This window comes from Leucoraja erinacea, chromosome 8 (genome assembly GCF_028641065.1).
Source record: "Leucoraja erinacea ecotype New England chromosome 8, Leri_hhj_1, whole genome shotgun sequence".
NCBI lineage: Eukaryota > Metazoa > Chordata > Chondrichthyes > Rajiformes > Rajidae > Leucoraja > Leucoraja erinaceus.
This window is the reverse complement of record NC_073384.1, coordinates 20,355,530-20,380,201: the sequence shown is the minus strand read 5'-3', so window position 1 is coordinate 20,380,201 and position 24,672 is coordinate 20,355,530. Positions and strand designations below refer to the sequence as shown.

The 24,672-nt window shown below is 45.4% G+C and overlaps 1 protein-coding gene across 4 annotated transcripts in view; it reads right to left on the bottom strand.

Moving 5' to 3' along the window:
* Nucleotides 1-24,672, bottom strand: part of hivep2a (HIVEP zinc finger 2a) — a 242,161-nt gene that overhangs the window by 185,297 nt on the left and 32,192 nt on the right. Inside the window, exon 2 of one of the 4 annotated variants that reach the window (XM_055639144.1) lies at nucleotides 16,165-16,246. The exons of the other annotated variants lie outside the window; for them this stretch is intronic. The gene's annotated coding sequence lies outside the window, so the exon portion shown is untranslated. The remainder of the gene's footprint in view (nucleotides 1-16,164; nucleotides 16,247-24,672) is intronic. 4 annotated transcript variants of the gene reach the window in all.

Sequence of the window (24,672 nt, the reverse complement as noted above, 5' to 3'; positions counted from 1 at the left end):
TCTCTCCAACTACTGGCATATCCCTGCGATTTACCCACAGAAAAGACAGTTAGACTTAAGAGACACAGTGTGGAGCCAGGACCTTTGGCCCACCGAGTCCATGCCGACCATCCCCGTACACTAGCACTATCCTATGCACTAAGGACAATTTACAATTTGTACCAAAGCCAATTAACCTACAAACCTGCACATCTTTGGAATGTGGGAGGAAACTGGAGCATCCGGAGGAAACCCACCGGGTAGGGAGAATGTACAGACTCCGTACAGAGAGCACCCATAGCCAGAACCATAGATCGAACCCAGGTCTCTGGCGCTGTAAGGCAGCAACTCTAGCACTGCTCCACTGTGCCACCCGTTATCACCCATAAAACTAGTTCTCTTAATTAGTTACCAACATAAACATTTTTGGTCACTGTTTCAAGTCACGCATTTCAGATGCGTGTGCAGAATTTTTCCTCCTCTCACCCCTCCCTCTTGTACCAATCTGTCCATCAGTTACAAACCCATGGATGGAGTCTCCTTCAAAGCTCCCAATAATTGCCAATCCCTCCACTAAATCATCCACACTGTCTGGCCCAAGATGGCAACTCCTCCAGTCTGGCCGGTAACACTAGATTAATTACATCACTGCAGGCATTGAAGATTGTTTCTGTGTGCCCCAGTCACATCCAAACACAAGGTCTTTTAGCCTAATGGCCTGTTGGAGTGCTTACACTGACTGGATTGCACCAGGATCAATATCACCATTAGCTGCTGCTGTGCAAACTCTACAACGGCTGCCTTGGTAACAGTCGAGAGCTTGCCATCATGGAATAATTACCAAATATGACACTCACAGAGTCCACCAACCCTAAATCACGGCAGATTGCTGTCCACTGTCTCTTTTTTTAGAAGATAGTCTGAACTGAAAGTGATGGCATAAACCCCACAACTAGTGAGTAATTTTGGCTATTTCCCCAGCTATCACATTGGCTCTCAACTGCATCTGGATAACAGGAGCACATATATCAGGCTGCTATTAATTGACTATAGCTCAGCATTCGACACTCTCATCACCTCCAAGCTCATATCCAAGGTCCAAGACTTGGGCCTTTGGGTCAATGGTGGAGATGGTTAGCAGTTTCACATTCGCGTGTGCTGATGACAGAACATGGATGCATTCATGAAGAACGCTAGCTGTAGCCTCTATTTCCTTAGAAGGTTAAAGAGATTCAATATGTCTCCGAACACTCCAACAAGATTTTACAGATACACTGGAGACAGTATTCTGGCTGGTTGCATCATGACCTGCCATGGCAATTCCAATGCACAGGAAAAACCCAAGTAGCTACAGAAGGTGGTGAAGTTAGCCTGTTCCATCACGGGCACAGCCCTCACCTCCATCAAAACCATCTAATTGAGGCGTTTGCGGGTCGAAAAAAAAGCTTCTTCAGGACTGATCGGGGGTGGGGGGGGGGGGGGAAAAGAAAGGGAAAAGGGGGGAGGAGCCCGAAGGCTGGGGGATGGGAGGAGACAGCAGGGGGACTGAGGAAGGGGAGGAGACAGCAAGGACTAACAAAATTGGGAGAATTCGATGTTCATGCATGCACCAAGGATGCAGACTCCCCAAGCGGAATATGAGGTGCTGTTCCTCCAATTTACGGTGCTACTCGCTGTGGCCATGGAGGAGATCCAGGACAGAGAGGTCGGAGATGGAGTGGGAGGGGGAGTTGAAGTGCTGAGCCACCGGGAGGTCAGTTTGGTTATTGCGGACCGAGCGGAGGTGTTCGGCGAAACGATCGCCCAACCTCCGCTTGGTCTCACCGATATAGATCTGTTGACATCTAGAGCAGCGGATGCAATAGATGAGGTTGGAGGAGATGCAGGTAAACCTCTGTCGCACCTGGAACGACTGCTTGGGTCCTTGAACGGAGTCGAGGGGGGAGGTAAAGGGATAAGTGTTGCATCTCTTGCGGTTGCAAGGGAACGTGCCCGGGGAGGGGGTGGTACGAGAGGGAAGGGAAGAATTGACAAGGGAGTTATGGAGGGAACGGTCTTTGCGGAAGGCAGATATGAGGGGAGATGGGAAGATGTGGCGAGTGGTGGGGTTACGTTGGAGGTGGCGAAACTGACGGAAGATTACTTTTTGTATGTGACGGCTGGTGGGGTGAAAGTTGAGGACTAGGGGGACTCTGCCCTTGTTGCGAGTGGAGGGATGGGGAGAGAGAGCAGTGTTGCGGGGTATGGAAGAGTCCCTGGTGCGAGCCTCATCTATGGTGGAGGAGGGGAACCCCTGTTCCCTGAATAATGAGGACATTTCAGATGTCCTGGTGTGGAACGCCTCATCCGTGGAGCAGATGCGGCGTAGACGGAGGAATTGGGAGTAGGGGATGGAGTCCTTACAGGAAGCAGGGTAGGAAGAAGTGTAGTTCAGATATCTAATTGATGCGCTGCCTCAAGAAGGTGGCATCATCAAGGATCCCCACCATTCATTCCAAGTCATCTTCTCACTGCTAACATGAGGCAGGAGATACAGAAGCCTAAAGTCCAATATCACTGGGACAGCTACATTCCTACATTTACAGGTCATTGAATCAACTTGCATAACATAAATCCTACCTCGACAACAGAACACCATATCCCACCTCTTTCACTACTATGAAATTATCTTTTACTTTCTTGTCTAATTATGTTTTTGCATTAACGTGTTGGGGGTTTTTTTTTCTTTCTTTGGGAATTTTATGTGTGTTTGGTGTATATTTGATGTATAATTTGTTTTCAATCTGTTTGAGTCTATGTGCCTGTGAGGCTGGTGCAAGAAAAATGCTTCATTGTGCCTGCACCTCACCATACCCGTGCACAGGACAGTAAATTTGAAACTTCAAAACTTGACCTATTTTTTTATGGGGACACAAAGAATTACACCATTCTACATTACATTTCAGTCCATTTCTTGAATTCAGGCAATTCCCCGAGCAGTTGGAATCAACCCTGATGAACCTCTTTCGCACCCTTTTTCAAAGCATCCACATCCTTCCTACTGTGATCAAAACTGTATAAAACATTCCATATGAAACCAAACCAAAGTTTTATACAGATGCAATGTGACTCCCTGACTGTCATACTCAGTGCCCCAACCAAAGATGGCAAGCATGCCATAAGCCTTCTTTGCCACCCTGTCTATAATTAGGGATGGGCAATAAATGCTTGCCTTGTATCTACAGCCTACATCCCGTAAATCAAATTGAAATGCACAGAATACCGAAAGGCTTGGATAGAGTGGATGTGGAGAGGATGTTTCCACTAGTGGGAGAGTTCAGAACTAGAGGTTATGGTCTCAGAATTAAAGGACGTTCATTTAGAAAGGAGCTGAGAAGGAATCCAGTCACATGTTCACAGAAGGTAGACAAAAATGCTAGAGAAACTCAGTGGGTGGGGCAGCCTCATGCAAACCTAGCTTGTCTCACTCGCTGAGTTTCTCCATTATTTTTGTCGGCCTTCGATTTTTGCAGCATCTGCAGTTCTTTCTTAAACGTGTTCACAGAAGGTGCAGCCAGAGCTCGGACGCTGCTCGGGGCACTACTGCTCGGGACAATCGGCCACTGTTCGGGTCGCTCGGATGATTAAGTGGAAAAAAATTCGCCCGTGGGCGGATGATTTCGAGTTACGGGCCCCATTCAGGCCATAGGTTGCCGACCCCTGGTCTAACAGCTGTGTGAGTCTTAACACTATCCTTCAAGAATGATGCGGTCAGTCCACACATCTGTACCTTGAACCGTCTGATCAGAATGCAGACAAGAGGGAATAAAGCCATTTCAGAAAGGAATTTACAGGACATGCGTCACACCTTGACTGTCACTACACGCTGTTCATTCATTTCCAGCAGACCTGGTGGCACAGTGGTAGAGTTGCTGTCTTACAGCGCCAGAGACCCGGGTTTAATCCTGACTACTGGTGCTGTCTGTACGGAAATTGTACATTTTCCCCATGAATGCATGCTCTGGTTTCCCACCCCCCACTCCAAACACATTCAGGTTTACAGGTTAATTGGCTTTGGTAAAGATTGTAAAATTGTCCCTAATGTGTGTAGGATAGTGTTGGTGTTCGGGGATTGCTGGTTGGCGTGGACTCAGTGGGCCAGGGGTCAGTTTCTGTGGTGTATCTCTAAACTAAACTAAACCTCACTGCACAGTCAGGAGCGCAGCTGGATATGAAAGGTAAAATACATTTTACCCACTGAACCAATGGTTCCGCCCAAGGTTGATTACAAGGGTGTAAGTGTGGGACAGGAGAGGACTGACCACTATGCTCCAGTCCAGGATTTGTGAGAACAACATTTTCTCTGCACTATCAGCCATCAGCACTGACATCGCACCCCCAAAGCTACAGGTGACTCAGGCAGAGTGCTCACGCGCCACTGACATTAAACAAATACTAATTCTGCTCCTCTTTCATGCTTGACTGCCAGACCTCGAAAGGTTAAACACCCACACTAACGGCCCAAAGTGCCCCAGAGGACAATGTAAGTTGGGGATGTAAGTCATGCTCTACTCTATGGCCTGGAACCGCTTACACATTTTTTTGTCAGAAAGACAGAACAGGTTGCAATAAAATGGCTTTGAAATTCCAAATCTAACAGTGATGCGACTAAGTAAAACTTTGTACCTCTCTCTGATTTCCTCATGTATAGTCTAATGATATAGAGTCACAGAATTATAGTGTTTTTGAGCACAGAAGTAGACCCTTCGACTGAACTCATCCATGCCAATAGAGGTACCCATCGAAGCCGGTTCCAATTGTTCACATTTGGCATCCCTCTGGACCTTTCCTATCCATTTTATATGTCCAAATGTCTTTTAAATGTTGTTATTGTCACTGCTTCAACCATTTCCCCAAGAAGTTTGTTCCATTTACAAACCACTCTCTGTGTGACAAAAGTTGATTCTCAAGTTCCTATTAGATATTTCCTGTCTCACTTTAAACCAATGCCCTCTAGTTCGTGGTTCCCCAACCTTGGGAAAAAGACTGTATTCACCCTATCTTTGCCCTTCATAAGTTCATAAGATTTGGGAGCAGAATTAGGCCATTCGGCACTTCACTCATTCTCTTGCCTTCTCTCCATAACCCCTGGCACCCGTATTAATCAAGAATCTAACAATCGCCACCTTAAAAACATCAATCGACTTGGCATCCACAGTCTTCTGTGGCAATGAATTCCACAATTCACTAGCCTCTGACTAGAGTTATTCCTCCTTCCCAAATAAACAATTATTTTTAGTAGTAGTGTGGCATATCTAATAATATTTCACACTTGGAACATTGTCTGTTCTACACATACGATAGGCTCATAAATTCAGCCTTGCACAGTGGCACCAAATTTTATTCATTGGCATTGTTGATATCGCACTTTGTAGTTTGCCTCTAGAATTTTGTTCCATTACAATTAATGTAACTGAGTCAAGAGGCATAATCCATTGAGTTATTCCTACTGTAAGTTTCAAGATGACCACCCGAACTACTATTTACCTCATTGGTAACCCTCGGACGATCTTTGATCAGACTTTACTGGCTTTACCTTGAACTAAACATCATTCCCTTATGTATCTGCACACTGTAAATGGCTCGATTGTAATAATGTATATTGTCTTTCCGCTGACTGGCTAGCATGCAACAAAAGCTTTTCACTGTACCTCAGGACACGTAACAATAAACTAAACTGAACTGGACCATGGCCACCACAGACCATTTTGTGTTGCAGGGATTCCAATTTGTCATGCTTTTCCTTTTGTCTAAATGACCAACTGTTATTTGACCTCGCCTTGACTCAGCTGATAAAAACTCTTGCCTCCAAAACACAAGGTTGTGGGTTCAAATTCCACCTCAAAGTTAAAACACACTTTCCACGTTCAGCGCCGTGGGAGTGAAACATTGTTACCAAAGTCTCAGCTCTGGAATGTCTCGGATACGTGAAAGGCTTGTTCTTCTTCTGAAATGCCTGAGATTAGCAAAGAGTGAGGAAGTGGCCAGTTTCTGTAGTCGATCACCTGTACCATTTTAGACGTTGCAAAAATCTGCATTGCTATTGTAATGCTCATGACCTTTGGGCAACTCAAAGTGCTCAATGGCAAGGGAGGAACTATTTCTGAACTGTGGTTAATGTTGTAATGCAGGAAACATAGCAGCACTGAGTTCCCCAAAGAAGCCCTATGATCGTAACCAAGTCATCTGGCTTTGGTAATGACAGATGAAGTCACTGGGGAGGCTCGACCAGGTTTCTCCGAATTGGTGACCTCTTACTTCCACCCAACGGCGGAGGCAAGGCCTCAGAATGAGGTCTTATTCTAAACATGGGTACCTCCAACAGAAGAGCACTCCTGCAGTACTGGATGGGGAGTCTGTCTAGATACTTGGACTGAAGAATCTGGTTTGGAGAAAGACACTAAAACCTAGTGACTTTGAGGCAACTCACTGGATATATTCAACAGAGAGTTAGATACAGCTCTTATGGCTAACGGAATCAAGGGATATGGGGAGAAAGCAGGAACGGGGTACTGACTTTGGATGATCAGCCATGATCACAATTGAATGGCGGTGCTGGCTCGAAGGGTCGAATGGCCTACTCATGTACCTATTTTCTATGTTTTGATGTTACTCTGCTACCCAGCTTGTTCACAACGGATACAGGGAAAATAATTTAGAACTGAGATAAGGAGACATTTCTTCACTCAGAATTCTCCAAGGTTATAGAAGCCAAGTCACTGATATATTTACGAAAGTGTTGGACAGATTTCTGAATTCAAAAGGCCTCAAAGTGTCTGGGAGAGTGGGGAGCTGCTATTCAGACAGAGGATCAGTTGATTATATTGAATAGTAAAGCAGGCTTGATGGGCTGAATGGCCTACTCTGTTTCACCCCACCCCACGCCCTCTCCAGCACTCTCCCTCGCACTCACACAGATATTTACGCATGAACCTGCACACCACACGCACATGTCTGTACACATACACACCACATATTCAGGCCAATATACATACATACAGGCACAAATGGTTACATACCCACACACACTTAACATATTGTTACACATACATGAAAACACAGGCATATACAAAACACTGTACAGACATGCATTCTTGCACACGTGCATGCACACACATACAACGCATAATTATGTACATATCCATATCCAACACACACACACACACATATTTGCAAGAGATCTTTAAACCTCAGCTCTAGAAAATCTTTACTTCCGTTACGTTGGTCTGGGTCAGTGGGTCATGCCTTCAATATTCTTAAATATCTGCATAAAAGCAAAACAGCCCAAAGCAAGCTGCAAGCTGATCTGCATTCCTTGCTGACAATAACCATTTGTTGGCAGGTAACAGGAGAGGCCAGTGCCAGCTCCTTCCCTCTCAACTCTCAATCGTTGCATTTAAGTCTGCAAAGTGCACTCACTGACATCTCATTGGCAAGTTGGTTGAAGTTAGCAAAGATTGAGCCGCTTTAACAAGGATGCCAAATTAGTTAACAGCCACCAATGTAAGGGCTAACTTTGAACAAGCAGGACATGGATTACAGACTGAGGGAAGATGAGGTGATCTTTTCTCCAAGTACAGTGTGTTGTGCTCTGAAATGTACAGCTTCAAATGTGCTGGAAGCAGATTCAAACACTTCCAAAATAGAATGGAATAAACTGGGGAACAAACTGTGAAGGGGAACAAACTGACAGTGAGGGGTGGTACAAATATGGAGCAAGGGAGGTGAGACAAACTAGAAGTTGTGAAATAAGTCAAGTTCAAGAGTGTTTACTTGCCATATCACCAAGATATGAACCAGGACAATGAAAGGATTGGTAGAAACAAGGAACTGCAGATGCTAGTTTACCAAGGAAAGACTCAAAATTCTGGAGTAACTGTGTGGGTCAGGCAACATCCTCGGATAACATAGATGGGGTCGGGATCCAAAATGCCACCTAGCCATGTTCTCCAGGGATGCAGCCCGATCCGCTGAGTTACTCCAGCATTTTGTGTCCTACAATGAAAGGATTACTTGCTGCAACCTTATTGGACATGTCGAACAATTAAATATGCAATAAAAGATCAGTGTCTTTAAGCAAACCATGGCACTGCTACCATGCACTGGGCTGCATTGTTCGATTTCAATGAAGCATCTAGTGGGGAGGAGGGAGGGGTTGTAAACAGAGCAATTCAGGATTGATGGAGTCATAGAATCGTACAGCAAACTAATAAGCTCTAAGGCCCACCATGTCCATGCCGACCTATTTGTGTATCTGCACGCTTCCTATTTGTTCGCATTAGGACCATATTCTACTATGTTTCCCTAAACAGGTGCCTATCTAAATGCCTCTGAAACAGTGAATGTGATTCCCCACTTCCTCACTGTAAGCTCTAGATATTAGATTGACAGATTCTTGATTAGTAAGGGTGCCATTGGGTTATTGGGAGAAGTAGGGAGAATGGGCTTGGGAGGGAAAGATGGATCAGCCATGACTGAATGGTGGAGTAGAGTTGATTGGCTGAATGGCCTAATTCTGCTCCTATAACCCATGAACTTACGTCAACCACTCTGGGTAAAAATAAAACCTCACGTCCCCTTCGAAACTCACCCCTCTTGCCTTAAACTTATATCCTTTCTTGTTTTAGATACCACTATGCTGGGAAAAAGATGTTGAATCCATGTAAAAAATTGTGAACTACACAAAATTATGAGTCACAGATTGGGTAGACTGCCAGAATCTTTTTCCCATGATGGAAACATCAAATACTAGAGGACTGCTTTAAGGTGAGAGGGGCAAAGTTTAAATGAGATGCACGGAGCAAGTTTCTTTACGCAGAGGGTGTTGAGTGCCTAGATCACGCTGCCTGGGGTGGTGGTTGAAGTAAATATGTTTGTTCCTTCTTAATATCTCTTTGCCAAGCCACCAGTAAATGATAACCATTTGGTTCCTGAAAACGTGGCATGGCGTTTAAAAGACTTTTCAATAGACAAATGGATATGCAGGGAATGGAGGGATACGGGTTATGTCAGGGTAGTTAAGTGATGTTCTTGGCATCATGTTTGGCACAAGCATTGCGGGGCGAAGGGTATTTTATTTTTGGCTGTACTATTCTTTGTTCGATGTTCTATGCCTCTCGTTATTTTATATCAGGTCATCCCTGAGCCTCCTTCATAAGTTCATGAGTGAAAGGATCAGAATTAGGCCAATTGGCCCATCAAGTCTATTCTGCCATTCACTCATGGCTGAGAGCTAGATAGGGCTCTTAAAGTTAGCGGAATCAGGTGATATGGGGAGAAGGCAGGGACGGGGTACTATTTGGGGATGATCAGCCATGATCACGTTGAATGGTGGTGCTGGCTCGAAGGGCCGAATGGCCTACTCCTGCATCTATTGATCTATCTCTCCCTCCTAACCCCATTCTCCTGCCTTCTCCCCATAACCCCTGATGCCTGTACTAATCACCAATCTATCTATCTCTGCCTTAAAAATATATATTGACTTGGTCTCCACAGCCCTCTGTGGAAATCAATTCCACAGATTCACCATCCTTCATTCCAGGGAAAACACGGACGGACTATCCAATTGCTCCCCCTAACTAAAGTCCACAATCCAGGCAATAACCCGGTGAATCTCCTCTGCACTCTCCGCAGCAGAAGGTTGCTTTCTCCATCTGGGGATCATGTTTTTGAAATTGAGTTTGCTTCTTTGGGAGAATGTCCTGATTTACCACGATCCTCATAATAAACCAAGACTTGAACCTTTCAGTCTTGCCTGGTAAAAACGGGGAAAAAAATACAACACCCCAAAAGCCTGCTTGAAAAAATAATGTTTCTTCTTAATTTCTCTTTGCCAAGCCATTAATAAATGATAAAAAACATTTGCTTCCAGAGCACTTGACATGGCTTCCCAATCAGCTGTGATCCCATCATATTGGGGGAAATTATAGTCAGTGACAAAGGAAAGCAAGGAAAGTGCGGACAAGGATAGGCACAAAATGTTGGCGTAACTCAGCGGGTCAGGCAGCATCTCTGGCGAAAAGGAATAGGTGACGTTTCGCGTCAAGACCCTTCTTCAGACTGGGGAAGGGTCTCGAACCAAAAGGTCACCTATTTCTCTTCTCCAGAGATGTTGCCTGACCCGCTGAGTTACTCCAGAATTTTGTGCCTATCTTCGGTGTAAACCGGCATCTGCAATTCCTTCCTACACAATGTGCAGAGGGAAATGTTGTGGAAAACAAATGGACTGCAAGGGCGTGGTGAAGGAAGGTGACGATTCCGTCCGAGTTGTTTGGGTTGAGGGATCTTCCCTCTAGAGGCCGTCTCGCCCGCTACAAATTGCACAGTCTCCAGTGTTTGCCCAAGTGGCTGCATCCTCGAGACTGCTGCTGAACCCAGATCCGAAGGGACCTTACTTCAGTCCCAGAGTATGGTGGAATAAATTGCTGGCACAGACAGTGAACCTTCTCACTCAATGAAAGAAGTAGAATTGAGACGGCCTTAAGCACCCTGTCCCAACATTTCACAAAGATCACTCAGGGCTATCCCTCCGGAATCAACAAACTAGGGAAAGCAAATTCCAAACCAGGTTAAGCAGATTCCAAACTATAGGGCCACCACCATAGACCACACAATTAGCACTCAGAAGTAATACATCTGCACATAACTGTGGTGCAGCACGGTGGCGCAGTGGTAGAGTTGCTGTCTTAAGCCCCTGTCCCACTTAGGAAACCTGAACGGAAACCTCTGGTGACCTTGCGCCCCACCCAAGGTTTCCGTGAGGTTCCCGGAGGTTTTGGTCACTCTCCCTGATGGTCGAAAGTGGTTTCCGCGTAGTCGAGGCTTCTTCTATGTTCCTGCGATTATTTCAACAAATTCAAAACCGGCCTCGCCTAAAAATAGGTTGTCGTTTGGTCGAAGCCAGTGGAGTGGGGTTGATATTTGCTCACAGGCAGTCGAAGGCAATCTCCTTCGCTGACCGACCATTTTGATTGGCTCATTGGAGTTTTCAGCAAAGGATCTTTGGTTTTCAGGACCTAGAAGATCCGCCGGAAGGTAAAATGCCCGCTAACTTTATTAAACTTCTTAAAACTGTCTCCACTCCTTCTCCACCCCTCTCCCCCCCCTTCTCTCTTTCCTCTTCTCTCTCCCCTTCTCTCCCTCCCTCCCGAGCACTCTAAAGGACTTATCATGTTCTATGGCAGCCGTTTACCTTCCTCTTCATCGCGCAGACAGCGTTCCTCCCCTGTCCCTGGCCCCCACCTTCGCGATGTGTGTGTGTGTGCGGTCGGTAGCAAAGATCCTGTAGGATCTTTGGTCAGTAGATGCAGTTCACGCTTTGGTGGAGGCTTGCCAGGCGAGTGACCAAAACCTCTGGCGACTCACGGAAACATTGGGTGGGGCGCAAGGTCACCAGAGGTTTCCGTTCAGGTTTCCTAAGTGGGACAGGGGCATTACAGTGCTAGAAACTCGGGTTCAATCCTGACTACGGGTGCTGTCTGTATGGAGTTTGTAGTTCCGCCTGTGACTGCGTGGGTATTCTCAGGGTGCTCCGGTTTCCTCCCACACTCCAAAGACGTATAGGTTTGTAGGTGAATTGGCTTCTGTAAATTGTAAATTGTCCCGAGAGTGTAGGATAGTGCTCGTGTATGGGATGATTGTTGGTCAGCATGGACTTGGTGGGCCGAAGTGACTGTTTCCATGCTGTATGTCTAAAATCTAGTGTGAAGACTCAGTTGGGGCCATTCAAAAAAGGTGTACAAAATTATGGCGCTGGTATGGAGCAGGGCACTAGAGAACCGAGGACCTCAGATACTGTCTGGTTGGAGTTTGCAGATTCTCTTTGTGAGCACATGAGTTCTGTCCCAAAGACATGTGGTTTTGTCGATGAATTGGCCTCTGCAAATTGTGACTAGTGTAGAGAAAGTAGTGGCAAAAGTGGGAAAATAGAGATCTAGTTTGTACCGGTGATCGATGGCGGCCAGGACTCGAAGAGCGGAAAGAACTGTTTACAAGCTGTACCTTTCAATTTAAATGTTTGTCCTTTGGGCGCAGTGACTAGCACTAGAACTAGAAAGAGACACAGGAAACTGCGTTTGTAGGAATTTTGAATAGTAGACAAGTGTAGACTTAATGGGTTAGGCAGAATCTGTGGAAGGAATGGACACGTGACATTTCAGGATTGATGAGGGGGTAGTCGCAAGCCAAATTAGAGGGTATAAATTTAGGAAATGGCTAAGAGCTATGAAGAGCATCCGAGGGCAATGGTTGAGAGCTGCATCGGACCGCCTGAAGAATATCAAGATTAGCGCAAAGACATTGAGAGACTGGGAGAAAGGGGGAAAAAAGAGGGCGAGAGGGAGAGAGAAGGAGAGTTGGAGAGTGGGAGAGTGGGAGAGTGGGAGAGTGAGGGAGTGAGGGAGGGAAGAGGGAGGGAGAGGGAGGGAAGAGGGAGGGATGAGGGGGAGAGAGAAAGAGAGGATATTGGAATGTTTCAGACAAGAGGTAAGATTAGATACATAACTTGTTTTCCTTGCAAGGAGGAGGCTGAGAGGTGACGATAGAAGTATACAAAACACTGAGGATCATAGGTAGGAAACTTTTCTCCTCAGAAGAAATGTCCAAAAAAGAGGGTGTAGGTTTAAGGTAAGTGGTTTCAGGTAGAGATCTGAGGAGGAATTTATTACATCCTGAGGGTGAAACACACTGCCTGAGGGGGATGGAGGCAGAGACTCACACCATTCCTGATGAGCCCTGGAAGGCACAGACTGGTGCTGGTAAAGGGGGCATATTTAGAGGACTCGTTGAAGGTCGGCATGGACGTGGTGGGCCAAAGGACCTGATTATATTGCTACATCACTGTATGAATCTCGTCTACCTTGTCTAAAATTATGATTTGGACAGGTGCGTGTACAGGAAAGGTTCAGAGGATATGGGTCAACACGGGCCAGCTTGGATAGGACATCTTGGTCAGCATGGACAAATTGGCCCGAAGGACCTGTTTCCGTACTCTGTGACTATCTCTTTTCCCCTCTCTATGAATTAGATGTGTTTTTCAAGACCAAAAGCTGACAAAGCTCAATAAATGAAGGTAACCGAAACTAACTGTTTTACCGAAGACTCACAGAACTCAACACACCCAGCCCTGATAAGGCCAGGAGAAAAAACCAAAGTTCAAGCCTGAAGAACACCATGTGTCTCACTCCCCACCCCCACCAACCAGTCCTTCACTGGATAGGTTACCAGGCCAACTAATGCATTCCTTGCAAGGACATTTCATCTCCCTTGCATCTGGTTTCACCGTGTCACTGGCCCGTACACCAGGGAGAAGAAAACACAAGGTTCCATCTGTTCGTTTTCTGTCAGCACCCTTTAAAATTAGATCAGATAATTCCCTCATTGATTGCAAAATTTGCAGGTTGTAGTGTCAATTGCTCTGATGTGACCATTAATCAGAGGGAAAGAAAACTGTCAAACATCAGCCCATTCAACACTGCAAATTCCACAAACTATCCTGATCTTTGAGAGGTGTATAAAATTATCAGAAGAATAGATCGGGTAGATCCACAGTCTCTTGCCCAGAATCGAGGAATCAAAAACCAGAGGATGTAAGTTTAAGGTGAAGGGGAAATGATTTAATAGGAACCTGAGGGGCATCTTTTTCATGCAAAGGGTGGTGGGTGTATGGTACGAGCTGCCAGAGGAGGTAGTGGAGGCAGGGACTATCGCAATGTTTAAGAAATAATTAGACAGGTACATGGATTGGACAGGTTTAGAGGGATATGGGCCAAACGCAGGCAGGTAGGACTAGCAAAGAAGGGTCATATTGGTCGGTGTTGGGCAATTTGGTTTGAAGGGCCTATTTCCATGCTATAAGGCTCTATGACTCCATCCCCACAACACATGAATCTACTGTCTTTCCAAAAATCAAAAGCAGTTAATAACTACTTTAGACACCGGGTAGAGTTAATGAGTCATAGTATTATACAGCGCAGTAACAGGCCTGTTGGCCCTACACTTTCATGCTAACCAGGTTTTTTATCCAAGCTAATCCTATTTGCCTGCATTCAGCCCACATCTCTCTGAGGCTTCCCTATTCATGGCTTTTATATGTTATTATTGAAACTGCCTCTAACTTCCTCTGACAGTTTGTTCCTTATACCAAACACCTTTTCTGTGAAAATAATTTGCCACCCAGATCCCCTTATATCTTTCCTCACTCACCTTTAACCTGTCCCCTCAAGTCATTTTACACTCCTGACCTGGAAAAGGACGTTCATGGTTTTATAAACTCTGGTCACAGTCATAGAGTCGTACAACATGGAAACAGGCCCTTTGGCCCAACTTGTCCCATCTACACTAGTCCTACTTGCCTGCTTTTGGCCCATATCAAGTCAAGTCAAGTCATATCCCTCCATAAACCTATTCTATCCATCCAGCTGTCTAAATGTTCCTTAAATGTGGCTATCGTACCCGAGTCAACTACCTCCTCCAGCAGCTTGTTCCATACACCCACCACCATTTATGTTAAAAAGTTAACCCTCGGGTTCCCATTAAATCTTTCTCCCCTCACCTTAAATCTATATCCTCTGGTTCTCGATTCTCCTAGTCTATGCAAAAGACTGTGCGTTTACCGTTTACCCAATCTTTTTTATCTCGTGATTTCGTACACCTCTATAAGATCACTCCCCATCCTCCTCCGATCCAAGGTGTAAAGCCTTAAAGCCCTTCCCCACGGTACGAGTTCATTCCAAGAGCTCTCCCGAGTTAAAACTAAACTCGTGGTAAGCACGAAGAATGAACGTAGCGGGTACGTCGGAGCTCGGGGACGTCTCTTAGCGGCTCACAACGCGAACGGCAGGTACTTGGGACGACTCGCTAATGGCAGTTAAGCACGGGAAGACTCTTGAAGATTTTTCAACATGTTGAAAAATGTCCATGAGAGCCCCGAGTACCGACTTATGGCCATTACTGTAAATCTCCGAGTTGGAATCAGGGCAAACTCGGGAGAGCTCTTGGAATGAACTCGTACCGTGGGACAGGGCTTTTAGCATGCTCAATCCCTCCCTACAGCTTCGTCCCCCGAGTCCTGGAAACATCCAGCTAAATGTTCTCTGAACCCTTTCTTGCTTGACAACATCTTTCCTATAACTCTAGTCCTGGTACCATCCTTTGTGAATGTTTTCTACACCTTCTCCAGCTTGATAACATCCTTCCCATATCGCAGTGACCAGAAGTGCACACAATTCTGAATCGGGTGCAACACCCAAGTTAAATACAGTGCTAGTTCCCACAAACAACGCTGAAATATATGATTAGATAATGTGTTGGATGTTGTCGAATCATAGAATTATACCGCAACAGCCCTTTGGCCCGTCATGCCAACCATTGTGTCAATATACACTAATCCCATTTACCTGCATTGGACCGTATGCTGCTTGAGGGATAAATACTGAACTTAACTCTCCTTTATATATTTACACACCTTCACATACCTCCCTCGTATACTAGCACTCTCTCAGTCCTGCACCAGAGAGACACCCTGGAGTTTGTGCCAACAACAATTGGACTCAAAAAACAAGTTGCTACCTGCTGAACTCTTGGACTTAACTCAAAGGCTTCAGTGAGATTAGAATCCACAAAGCCACTGTAGCAACCATTTCTGCCCAAGACCCAAGTCTGAGCCTGCCAGTGAATTATACTTGTGGGCGAGTTTGGGCAATAAATGTCACAGTGTCAAAGGGAACACCTGCATGAAGCCAACACCTATCACTTATGATCTTATGATCTTATGTTCTTATGATCTTATGACCCAGACATCACCCCGAAGTCCTCGACTCTCAGCAAATGCCATTTATTAAAAATCTTTCTTCTTCATGAACAGCCTTTGGGGATTGAGGATGACTCATTTCCGCTCCAGTTCCATGGGCTCTGAAATGGTTGACAAGGCCAATGTGGGAACTGCAGACACTTCCACAGAGGTGGGCAGGTTGTGAGGTGGTGCACTCATCCCACCGCTTTGTACGGGCCTCTGTGTGTCATCAACGTGTGTATTTCAAGTTCTCAACACCATTCCTGACTGTTCCATTCCCCACTTGGAGCAGTCATCGTCTAGGGATTTACTGGAGTCAATGGGTGTGTTGCATTTTTTAAATTCCGTCTGCCTACCTGGTAACTCTTTCCATGACCGAGTTCGGAAGAGAGCATCTGCTCCGGGAGCCTGGTGCTAGGCATGCAAACAATGTGGTCTCTGCAAACGGAAACGACCGAGTGTAATTAGTGCCTCTTTGTCGGCCTACGCGAGAACAATGACGTGGGTTTGATTACTCCATATAGCCAATGGATTTGGAGGATTTTTGCAGAGGCAGGTATCTCTCCAGTACTTTGCGGTGCCTAGGCAAGGCAAGGCAACTTTATTTATATATAATAAAATGAAATAAAATAGAAGAATTAAAAAGAAAATAAAAGCTAAATTAAAAATGCATTATAAAAAGTGCAAAAGTTAAAAGTGCAATGTAGTTAAGATTTAGCTGAAAGCTAAAGTAAACATAAAAGTTTTCAGTCTTGTTTTAAAAGTGGTCAAAGTTGAGGCAAGTCTTAAATCTTCAGGAAGTTTATTCCAGCTATTTGTTGCATAGTAACTAAATCCTGCTTTCCCGTGTTTTGTATTTACTCTGGGAATCACTAACAGATTGGTTTCAGAAGATCTTAGCGGTCTAGAAGGCTTATATAGTGGAAGCATGTCAGTGATATACTTTGGTCCTAAACCATGTAGTGATTTATAGGTGAGCAGCAGGATTTTGAAATCAATTCTCTGACATACAGGGAGCCAATGTAAGGATTTAAGAATTGGTGCAATGTGTTCAAATTTTTTGGTCTTTGTTAGAACTCTAGCAACAGCGTTCTGAACAAGCTGTAGCTGCCTGACAGTTTTTTTCGGAAGACCTGCAAGGAGACCGTTACAATAATCTAGCCTACTAGTAATAAAGGCATGTACAAGTTTTTCTAAGTCTTGAGCTGACATGAGTCCTCTTAATTTTGCTACGTTTTTGAGGTGATAGTAGGCCGATTTTGTTACTGATTTGATGTGACTGTCGAAATGTAAATCTGAATCCATAATAACCCCAAGATTTCTGGCTTTGTTTGAAGTTTTCAGGGACAGAGAGTGAAGGTGTTGGGTTACTTTAAGCCTTTCTCTTTTAGCACCAAAAACAATTATCTCCGTTTTGTCCTTATTTAGTTGGAGGAAATTTTGGCACATCCAGTCTTTGACTTGCTCAATGCACTGGCACAGCAGATCTATGGGGCGATAGTCATTTGGTGATAGCGCTACATAGATTTGAATGTCATCGGCATAGCAGTGGTGGTCATTATTATTTTGCATGATTTGCCCTAGTGGGAGCATGTAGATGTTGAATAAAGAGGGCCCTAAGATCAAACCTTGCGGGACTCCACATGCCTACTGGAAGTAGTCCAGGCCTCAGAAGCATACAGGATGGCAGCAATCACTGCTGCTTGATACAGCTTTAGGGTTGCGGTCTGGATTTGGCAAATATTATTCCTCATATGATTCAAATCTGTCCTAGCACACAATGAGGCCAAGTACTCAGGTGTCCTTCCGCTTCCCAAGGCATGCACAGGATGTGGGCAATGCCGGTAAAGCACCTGTCCCTGACTGCCCCTGAATTGAGGGCTTAGTTCAGAGCCAAGACAATTGTTGAGGCTGGTGTCAAATATAGTACAGACTGACAGGGATGAGGCAGTTGCACACAGAAGTGTAAGAGTCAATTGGAGAGGGTTTATGACAATCAAATAGTTTCAATCTCACCCCAAGTCCTGGATTTATCTAATTGCTTTGCTTGGTAGGTTAACTGCCTAGTATATTGCTCCCTTGTGTAAAGATGAGATGCAGAATTTGGGGGGTTTATCAAAACTTGAGGAGCATAATATTGGATAAATGGACATTTGGCATGTGGTTGATTGATGGGCCGCATGGACTTGATGGGGCGAAGAGCCTGTTCCTATGCTGTATCTCTCTATGACTCTTCATTAAATTTAAATTCCCCAGTTGCCTTGCTGGGATTCATACGCTTGTTTATTAGATCATTGGTCCAGAGCTCTGACAAATTGACTGGTAACTTTACGACTGCACTACCCGAGTCACATGGCACTCTCAGATTATGGGGTCCAACCCAGAGACTGCAGAGACTCTTCTTGATTATTACGGGTGTCAGGGGTTAAGGGGAGAAGGCAGGAGAATGGGGTTAGGAGGGAGAGATATCTCAGCCATGATTGAATTGCGGAGTAGACATGATGGGCCGAATGGCCTAATTCTATTCCTATCACTTATGTGATATTATGATCTTTTATGATCACAATTATGATCTTATGACCTAGACATCACCCTGAAGTCCTGGACCCTCAGCAAATGCCATTTATTAAACAGATACTGGAATCACACTTAGCACCGGTTGGGCAGGAAGGGCAGGTTTGCTTTGCATCAATTTGATATCATCAAGACTCGGCTGCTCTGCCTTGCCATCATGTGATCTAATCTCCAACACTCGGGATGACGAGTTCGGTGACCACACACCCTAGCCAAAGGCAACAGAGCGTGGAAGGCACTGCTTCAGAAACACATCCCAGACACCAGTTGGCCTCTTGCTGTATTGTGGCCATCTGTGCATGTGTGCATAGACACACACATAGGCACACATGCACCCAGACATGCACAAACACATGCACACCGACACACAACCACAGAGACTTGCACACACAAACACAGGCATGTGCGCACACACGGACATGTGTGGCACGGATATCATACATGGCTACGTCGACACACACAAACAAATGCACACTTCGCATACAGACACAAACACTCAAACATACACATACAAACACAGCCACACGTGCACACACAGTCACATAGACCCAGACATACACACACACACACACATTAGGAGAGAGGCAGCGCCAGTATAACAGTGTTAAAAGAGTAAAATATTATGGGCTACCATTATCCAGATTTGATAAGAAGGTAGACTAAGGGTGCGCACTTTAAAGGATGTTGGGGGGGGTGTGGGGGGGGGGGGGGGGGGGGGGGGGGGGGGGGGGGGGGGGATTAAAATGGGTGTTCCCTTGCAGGAAACAGTAGAGATAGAGAGTTTGCAACAATTGCAAATCAGAGGTTTCTATCAATGTGGTTTTGGGAGGAGCAGCACTTGATTTGAGATGCTAAGCACCAAAACACAAGAGAACTAAATACAGTTACACCCTTGTGTGTGATGAAAACAGATGGTTCTATGCTGTCGAGGTCTAAATCCTACAGTATTATTTACATTTATTTATCCTCTGTATTCATGACTTAGGAGTCAAGTGCTGCACTGCGGATGAGGGTGGAGATTATGGGAATTGGGAGTGGGAGGTTGACCACAAGTCATTCTGTTGCAATGCTGCAATGTTGAACTTGTGACCTCAAACTGATGCCCCCTCTCTCTGTGCCGCATTTGCCAAAACCGGTAAAATACCAATAACCACAAGCCCCACCCTCCTCTCAGTGAGTGCAAAATACTCTCAGTAGACACACCCCAAAGGCTCGGCAGATGGAAATATGTCATTCTATGAACATACTTGGAAAGGGAAGCAAATCAGCCAAGCTCGTTGTGGTCTAGGAGTTTTACTCATCCAGGGTCACACTGAGACACAGCCACACCTTCCTTTAATCGCTCTTGTTCTCCCCAAATAGTGCACAGAACAGTCCCAGCATTTGTTAAAACAACTCAAATCTGCAGCGAGCAACCTTCCCACAACTTGCCTTTAAGTAGTGTCCTTATCGTTGTAAAATGCCTTCAAGGCATCCATGAGAGTGACTGTTCAACAAAATTTAAAACCAAACTATGCAAAGGGCGACTAAGCCGGGTGTACATGGTTTGGTTGAAGTGCCAGGTTCAAAGGAGTGTTTGCAGGGAGGATTGAGAAGGTCATGTAAAAGGGTGGCTTAGAGGTGGGATGTGGATAAACCATGAGAAGGGAATTATGCAAGGTTATTTCGCTCCATGAGTGGTGGCTCTGGAACTCAAGGATGGAGGAACTGAAAGCTTTCATCATGTTTGAACAGTACTTAAAGATCAGGGTTATTGGCAATGGCTCACTCTAGTCTCATGTACCAAGATACAGTAATAACCTTTGCTTTGAATGCGATTCAGATCAAAACATAGAAACATAGAAAATAGGTGCAGGAGGAGGACATTCGGCCCTTTGAGCCAGCACCGCCATTCATTGTGATCATGGCTGATCGTCCCCTATCAATAACCCGTCTCCCCATATCCCTTGACTCCACTAGCCCCTTGAGCTCTATCTAACTCTCTCTTAAATCCATCCAGTGACTTGGCCTCCACTGCCCTCTGTGGCAGGGAATTCCACAAATTCACAACTCTCTGGGTGGAAAGGTTTTTTTTTTACCTCAGTCTTAAATGACCTCCCCTTTATTCTAAGACTGTGGCCCCTGGTTCTGGACTCGCCCAACATTGGGAATATTTTTAATGCATCTAGCTTGTCCAGTCCTTTTATGATTTTATATGTTTCTATAAGATCCCCCTCATCCTTCTAAACTCCAGTGAATACAAGCCTAGTCTTTTCAATCTTTCCTCATACGACAGTCCTATACATGAGTGCATTAGGTGGTGCAATAGAGAAAATAAACAGAGTGCAGAATTTTGTGTTACAACTACAAAGAATGTATATATTTTTTCAAAAGTGCAAGGGAGACAACTAAGAGGATTAGAAGATCGGGAACTCAATCCTGGCATATAAGAGGTTCATTCCAGAATCAGATCCAGAGCTCAATAGTGCGACTAACCCAAGGTCGACTGCTAGCTAGGATAGGTTTAATGGGCCACATGGCCTCTTTCATTTGTTTCTACATCTCTTCTTCATTCTCCTCGCTGACGTCCAAGGAACAAGAACCAGTGGATAAATACCGGGCCATTCCTGCTCCTTTTCTATACTCGATAGATCAGCGCTTCCAATGAACACGATTTAGTCAGAGTACAAGTCCTTCAGCCCACCGAGTCTGTACTTCCCACCAACCAATAGGTTTGCACTAATCTTCATTAATTCTCAAATTCTGACCCTCACCCATACACTGTGAGCAATTTACAGCGACTAATTGATCTACCAACCTGAACGTCTTTGGGATAAGGAAGGAATCAGGTGGGCCCAGAGGGAACCAATGTTGTAGACAAAGAGGGAGATAGAGCACAGAAACAGGCTTTCTGCCCTCTAAGATCATGCTGACCATCATGATCTTAGGATCATTAGGACCACCCGTTTACAATGATCTTACATTAATCCCATTCTTCCCACATCCCCACCATCCCTTGCAGATTCAACCACCTACCTACACACTAGGGGGAATAATAGTGGCCAATTCATCCCCCAACCTGCACACCCGCACGTCTTTGGGATGTCAGAGGAAGCCAGGGTACCCAGACGAAACTTGCATGGTCACAGGGAGAACATGCACACAGAGCACCCAAGGTCAAGATTTAACCCCGAGTTCCAAATGCTGTGAAAAGGCAGGAGAATGGGGTTGAGATGGAAAGATAGATCAGCAATGATTGAATGGCGGAGTAGACTTGATGGGCCGAATGACCAATTTCTGCTCCTATAACATGTGAACGTGAATTTATGACTCTACTAGTTGTGCCACTGTGCCACCGAGGGAGGCAGAAGGAGAATATACAAACTCCACAGAGACAGCATTGGAGGTCAGGATCAAACCTGGCTGCCATATCATTTATGCTACCGTGCAAATCTATTTTCATCTGACTACCTCCTTCTTATTTAGTAAGCTGGACCAGGCCAGATTCCTTACAACTTTCTGTCAGAGGAGAGGCAGGAGGAGATGAGACCAACAGGGGGTCAAATTGCAATTTTTCTATTTTTGGGCAGGTTTGCAATTGTTCGCACACTGGCATCTCATGCCAGCTGCCTGGAGCTGGGACAGGTTGGCATTTCTTCAATTAACCTCCGCAGCTAGTTAAAGTCAGTGCACATACTGTACTGTCATGTGGATAACAGAGAGTGGGAAAGGAGAGGCAGGGAGGAGTTTAAAAGGTGCTGAACTTTTTTTCCTGACACTAAAATGAATACTAAATTAAAGTGAAAGAGCTATAAAGTTAAGTTAAATTAAACTTTCAAAATACATTAGCCTGCCACTTTGCAGCACTGAACCTCATCACCAAATGATTTGGTTTAACAGGCAGTAGTGATCTCTCCATCTGAAAGTCTTTGGAGACCTAGATAACTCACAGCATGCACTTGAGGAGGTTTGCGAGAATGATCCCAGGAATGATTGGGTTAACGTATAATGCGCGTTTGACGGAACTGGGCCTGTACTCGCTGCAGTGCAGATTTGTGAGGGAAAACTTCATTGAAACTTATCGAATAGTGAAAGGCCTGGATAGAATGGATGTGGAGAAGAGGTTTCCACTAGTGGGTCTAGGACCAGAGGGCGCAGCCTCAGAATAAAAGGACGTACTTTTAGAAAGATGAGGAGGAATTTCTTTAGTCAGAGTGTGGTAAATCTATGGAATATAATTAAGGGCCTGTCCCACGAGCATGCGACTCCATGCGACAAGCACAACCTAAAGGGCCTGTCCCACGAGCATGCGATTCCATGCGGCAAGCGCAACCTAACGTGGTCTCTTGAGCCGTACGGCCTCACGGGGTCGGTCCCACTTCAATCGCCGGAGCTGTATGGAGTTGTGCGGAGCTGGTCTTGACATCGCGCGGGGCTCCGAAAAACTGACCGTGTTCAAAAATTCCGCGCGGCTACGGCCTACCGGCCCGCAGCCGCCTCGACGCCGTACGCACCGCCTCGACGCCGTACGTCACCCGCAAACTACGCTCAAGCTTCATGTCACTCACTCGACCTCCGCGTGGCCCCCGCTTCTGGTTTGGTCGCGCTTGCCGCATGCAGTCGCATGCTCATGGGACAGGCCCTTTAGGTCGCGCTTGCTGCATGGAGTTGCATGCTCGTGGGACAGGCCCTTAAAGGTGCCAAGGGCTATGCGGAGAAGGCAGGAGAATGGGGTTGACAGGTGAAGATAGTTCAGCCATGATTGAATAGCGGTGGAAACTTGATGGGCCGAATGGTCTAATACTGCTCCTATAACTTATGAACAAGACATTGGAGGAATACTACCACCGTTAGCTCTGTAAAATCATCACTGGAAAGCTTAGCAAAACGAAGTGTCATATCCAATTCCTAGCTATAAGTATCACCAATAATTTGACCTGGTCCAACCATAATAACGCCACAGCCAAGAAAATATACCAGCCTTTACTACATCAGAAGGCTAAGGAAGTTCGGCATCTCTCTAACAACTCTTAATAATTTCTACAAATGCACCATCAAAAGCATCCTAGCCAGATGCATCACAACGTGGCATGGCAGCTGGTCTGCCAAGGAATGCAAATTATTGAAGAGAGTTGTGGACACAACCCAGTCCATCTCGTCATCGCCCCATCAACTTAATCTACACTTCACGATGCCTTGGGAAAACAGCCATCATAATCAAGGATCACTTACACCCCTGTCATTCCATTCCCCCCCCCCCCCCTGTCAGGCAGAAGATACAAAAATGAGCAGGTTCCACCAGATTCTTGGACAGATTATTTTCCATTGTTATCAAATTCATGAACAAACCTCTGATATTGTAAGGATTAATTGCCAATCTTCCAATCTACCTCACTGCAGCCACTGCACTTTTTTATCTGCACTTTCTCCATAGCTGCAACACTATATACTGCAATTTGATTATTTTTTCTTATTAAACTGTTTGACATACTTACGTTTGGTACGATTTGCCTGGAAAGCAAGCAAAACAAGGTTTTCACTGTATCTTGGTCCATGTGACAATAATATATCAATACTAACACCAATGCCAACTTCCAGCATCAAAGCTCCAGTTATTCTCAGTTGGCCACATTGAAAGAGTCTCGTTGTTTACATGTCCGACTCCAGACTCCTGACATTGTATTCCAAGCTCTGTCACAGAACAAATTACCAAGTGGACGGAGGAAGAGATTCAAAGATGTGCTCAAAGATTCCTTGAAGAAATGCAACATGCGCACTAACTCTGAGGAATCTCTGTCTATTGACCACTGTAGGTGGAGGAGGATGGTATAGAGTCCCTCGAGTTCATACATCAGGAATACACAGAAGCCAGGTGTAAGTGGCAGCAGGACCACACCAGCCCGACAAACTACCCATCCCAACCTGTCCCATCGAGAAAAATATCTGAAATTCCCACTTTGGCTTCATCAGCCACCTCAGAACCCCCCAAAATTGAGGAGGTAATTTAGCCCTGAGGGGCTACCTAGGAAAGGAAGCAAGCTTCCTTAAACACCACAGAAATTAATAACCAGAAAACCTTGCATGTTTGTGCTGTTAGTACACATGGATCCTCAGTTATCCTCAGTTTCACAAACCATCTGAACAGCCAAACTTCTGACACTGCAGCACTCCCTCCGTACTGCAGCAAGAATGCTAACCAAAATGTTTCTGCCCAGGTTGCCTGGCTGCCCCCATTGAAGATATTCAAACTGACAGGCCAATTGCTCTTTCTCAACATGAGACAAGGTACCACTCAAACTTAAGGTGATTAA